This window comes from Theobroma umbraticum, unplaced genomic scaffold (genome assembly GCF_002168275.2).
Source record: "Theobroma umbraticum cultivar Fairchild unplaced genomic scaffold, ASM216827v3 scaffold_146.0, whole genome shotgun sequence".
NCBI classification, from domain to species: Eukaryota; Viridiplantae; Streptophyta; class Magnoliopsida; order Malvales; family Malvaceae; genus Theobroma; species Theobroma umbraticum.
In genome coordinates, this window is record NW_018397265.1 from 246,324 (window position 1) to 251,649 (window position 5,326).

Sequence of the window (5,326 nt, forward strand, 5' to 3'; positions counted from 1 at the left end):
AAGTTTGTCCCAAACTTGTTTAGCAGTAGTACAGCTTGACACTTTGTTAAACATAGTGGGAGTCAAGGCACAATGTAGAATATTTATTGCCTTAAAGTTTGTTTGAACCTTTTTTATTTCAACTTCAGTCCATTCAGCCTTTAGCATAGGAATCATTTCATTGGTCATAACATTTATGGGTGAGGGGATAAAAGGTCCATCAATGATGGTATCCCACATTTCATGATATATTACCCTTATGTAAATAGGCATTATAGTGCTCCAATAAAGATAGTTGATCCATCAAATAGAGGTGGTATATTTGTGGACTGTCCCTCACCAACAATAGATTTTTAAAGAGCCATTGGATCTTCCTTAGGATGTTAAGCCTTGAGAATGAGGGTTAGGCTCTAATACCACTTGTTGGTCCTAAAGATGTGTGCTAGAGGAGGGTTGAAAACACTTTTTGAATGTCACTAAACTTAACTTCTAATTAGGGGTTAGTTAAAGGTCGATGATGAGAAGTTAAATGCTAGATAAATGAATGATCTAAAGAAAAATGAAATGAAAAATAAAATAGGGTAGATAATACACAAAGATTTATAATGGTTCAATCTCTTTGACCTACACAACTACTTTGATTTTCCAATTAAGAATTTTTAAACCAAATCACTATAAATAGTGGAATTCCTAAGCTTCCACCTAGCTTTTACAATAGCTTTTCACAAGCTCAGCCACAACCTTTAACAATGGTTTTTCTCGAGATCAACCAAAACCTAAATCTTACTTTTTTTAAGTTGAGTTAGAACCTATAACACTAATCAAGCTAACCCAAGCTAGATTAATCCCCTTAGAGTGACTTGCACACTCTAAGTAACCAAAACGTACATATGATCACTAACTTGATTTGAATGGTACAAGATGAAGTGCTAAACTCTATTACAAGGATTGGAGTGAAGTGTAAGAAAGATGGAGAGAGGTTTTGCCATTTTTGAGCTCTTTTAGATCTTGGAAACATCTAATCTTCTTTTTAGCCGTTGGGGGCGTATGATGGATGTTGACAGCTTCAGACCGTTGGAAATAATTTAGAGTCAATTCTAGCTATTAGTCTATCATCAATCATTCAAATTCAAATTTTTAGATAGAGTGCTTTTATTGACTAACCATACTTCTTAGTTGATTAAGTCTTCTCTATCTTGTAATTGAATTCTTTGACAATGATCTCTTAGTTGACTAGCCATGCTTTTTAGTCAATTAAGTGCTCTCTATATTGTATTTTAAGTCTCTGATAGTGAGCTCTTAGTTGACTAACCATGTTGATTAGTTGACTAAATCTTCTCTGTTTTACAATTTGCTTTCCTTTCTTAATCAGTTAAGTAACATTTTAATCGGTTAAGAGCTTACTGTCTCTGAATTGGCCAACCTCACTTTTGAATTTTAGCTGGCTAACTCCCTTAATTATTTAACTAAGAAGCTTCTGTTTTGTGGCTCATTTGTAACTCCTTATTCTAATGAGTTTTGATATATGCTTTCCAGTGAATAATTTGTTATTGACATACAATTTCATCCTGCACACTTAAGTAGTACAGTTAAACATTAATGAGTGAGAATATTTTATTATCATCAAAAATTTATGAAGCCAACAAGATATGGGAAAAGCTAGAAGAAATATATGAAGACATGAAAGAAAATTGAAAGAGAATGATCTTTTGGATGAAAGTTCGATAAATGAAGATGAAGAATTTAGACAATTTCAAACTTTGACACCAAGCTAGGAGGTAGGCTCTTCATCTTGTGAACCTCTTAATTTTACAAATAGTGCATTGGAAAGTGTCTTTGAGAATTTGGCTTTTGAATTTTAAAATTTATGTCTAACTCAAAAAGAAAAGATTTCAAAGCTCGAAACAGATAAGGAAATTTTGATAGATGAAAACAATAGGTTGAGAATAGATTATGAAACTCTTCAAAGAAATTTTGATAGAATAGAAAAAGAAAACAAGAAATTTAAGAATGTTGTTAAAGGAACAATGAGGGATTGAAGATTAAGAGTTCTACAAGTCTTACGTTTCTCCTTACTATTTATTTTATGCTCATTTTAGTTATACTTGTCAAACTTGAATACATTTGCTCTAAGAGTAAGTTCCAAAAAGAAACCATGCATATTGTTACTAACCTCCAAGGATCCAAAAAATTTGGATACCGAAAATCAATTGAGAAAGTTTTCTTATAGGTGAGCAAAAGTAAGGAGAAATAAACTCTTGGAAATTGGATGCTTTTTAGATACACAAGTGAAAATGTGTGATTTCTATACCAAAAGTTATTTACTTGTTTAAATTGATGATTTTGATTGATTGCCTATATTCACATGAATTGCATTGATTAGCTTGGTTTCTCAAGGTAGCTGTTTTTCCTGATTGAGAATTTGATTGCTTATTTTTGCTTGAATTTCAAATGCATAATTATTTGATTACTCTCTTTTGAGATTTATTGATAAATCTTTATTATGCAAAATTAGTTCTAATGTGATACATATCATAAATTACATAAGCTTGAAGGAAGTATGAATCTAAGATTCAGTATGCACTTATATTTGAACATTGAATATATCAACATGCTTACTTTTGAATTTTATTAATTTTGCTTGATTTTGGAAAATTGAGTTTGAAAAGTTGATCTTTTGATTTCTTTGTGCTTAAGATAAGATGACCATTTAGACAATCTTGATTTACAGTGTACAACTTGCTTAAATAGTTCAAATTGATTGATAATGAGCTTGAAAGTTTTGATTACTTGAATTGGTACTTTTAAAGCATAATGAGCTTACATGAGAAATATGCTTACCATACTTAAGCTTATCATGATTTTTGAATGGAACAAGGTTGTTTCATGATGAAATTACGTATAGACTCGTTCTTATTGGATGTACATAGTTGCTTGTAAGTTTGAATGGTCATAAAGGAATTTTTGAACAGAATTGTTGGATATTGAAAATGATCCTTGGCATGCATAAATATGATTCGTTATGCTTGTTACACATTTCATAAATCATTTAAAGCATAATTGAATGAAATTGAGTAACATTGAGCTCATGATTTTACAAAAAGGAATGCACAACTTAAATCTTGTATGCACAATTCAAGTGACGTGTTTTGAAAAGAGAAATTAAATCTTTAAATGATGTTTTTGCAAAATCTCCTTATTCCTTTTAATTTAAATTGATTCATTGATTTTGAATGACATTGCTTGGTTTGAACAAAATTAATTTGATACTTGCACAAGAAATATCATTTTACTAGATATTCCTTTCATGATTTTTGAAAATTGATTCAAAAGTTATATTTTTTCGCCTAATCTTGGATGTGATAAATTGATGGCACTTCGCAATACTTGACATTCTTGAGGTTACAATGATTTTAATGATATAAAATTTGAACAATTGTACCTTGTGTTGAAAATTTTGTTATATCTTGTTCTTATTGCAAATGAATGCATGATCAAATGCTTGAATGATCTCAAGAATGTTTTTGTGCATGTGCTAAAAAATGTTGAATTTAATACTCATTGTGCTTGAATTTTGCCTAATATGCTTGTTGAATACCTCATGCATCATATTCATGCATTATTACGAAATTTGAACATGCTTGGACATTTTAGAATGAGCTTTATAACTACTAGTACTTGTGAACAATTTAGAAATAAAAGTTCAATTTCGAGTTCACCTATCTTTCTTAAAGAATCTTAAATTATGCATGCTCAAAATGATGTTCTAAACATGATTAGTTTGAAAACTCAACTCATGTCCACATAAATCCATGATTTGGAACCGTTGTAACGTAACAAATAGCATTGTTTATTAAAGAACAGATGAGGATGCTATAATGATAAAGGATTGACTCCCATGATTGTATAGGCGGCCCCTAAGTTCTCTAGAACAAAAAATGGATAGGTTTTGAGTTCTAAAATGCTTTTACTATACATCTTGACCATTGCACTAAATTCTTCCATATATCTTCTCAATGATGATTTTTGGTTTGTGAAAACATGCATTATGAACATTCTCATGGTCATTTGATGCCAAAACATATTCTCCTTGTGCTTACAATGTTAAAATTGAAAAATGAGAAATTGTTCATAAATGTTTGAATTAATTCATTTTATTAGATCTTCATGTGCTCATATTGAAAAATTGGTGCTAGAGGAAGGGTATTTAAAATGTTCAAATGCTTAATGTAGGAACAACCCTTGAAATATGTTTTATAATTGTGCTTAAATAATTGTTTCAAGAATTAACTCCTTAGTTATGCATATAAAATTAATTATGATGAACTCTTTTATCATCATGAAATATATTCTTGGTTCATCTATCATTTTGGTCAAGTCACATGCTTACATGATATTCAATCTTACTTGACCTTATTGATTGAAGTCTAGAACTTGACTTAAGTAATAGAATTGCATCTAGTGCTTAATTTCATAACTCAAGTCAAGATTGGTCATGAATTATATTGAGTGTTGACATAGTTGAAAAATCTTTTGAATGAGCTTTGAATGTTAACTATGTCTTCCATAAGCTTAAATGATTACATGATATAAAGACTTTGCATGCATCCAACTTTAGCTTATGGGTTAACATGAATGAATTAAATTTTAAAATAAAAATTAGCTTATAGCTTAAGATTAGCACGAATGCCTAATGGGCTTTGATTGAATGATTATTTTGTGAATCTTGACAATTAAGATTCATTGATGATTGGATGGTCATTTTAAATATATTCATAAGCTGAATGCTTTATTTCCATTTTTTCGTAACAATTGGTATCACTCATGAATCATGGATCATTGAGAAATAACATGTTCCTTGAACTTCATTGATTGCATATCTTTTAATGGATATGTGTCTATATTGTTTTTGGAAGAGTGAAATCATGGTCACATTTTGTGGAACAAATTGGAATCATGATTAGTGAGGACAATATGATGTTTGAGCATTTAAGCATGAAAGGTTTGATTTGATGATATGATGGCAATATGAGCATAATCGATAATTTGCATTCTAGTACTCTGAACAAGGAAAATTGAGTTTGAGGAGCTGATTTTTTTATTTCATTGTGACAAAGATGATTCAACTTCTTGAACAATCTTGATATAAAATTTAGTACTTGCTTGAATATTTTAAGATGGTTAATAGTGAGCTTGATAAGTCTTGATTACTTGAATTGGTATTTTAAAGTAAAATGAGCTTGCATGAGAGAATTACTTGCTATCCTTGAGCCTATAATGATTTATGAACAAGTTTGTTGCATGATGAAAATACTTTTAAGTTGTTCTTGTTGGATGTGCATGTTTG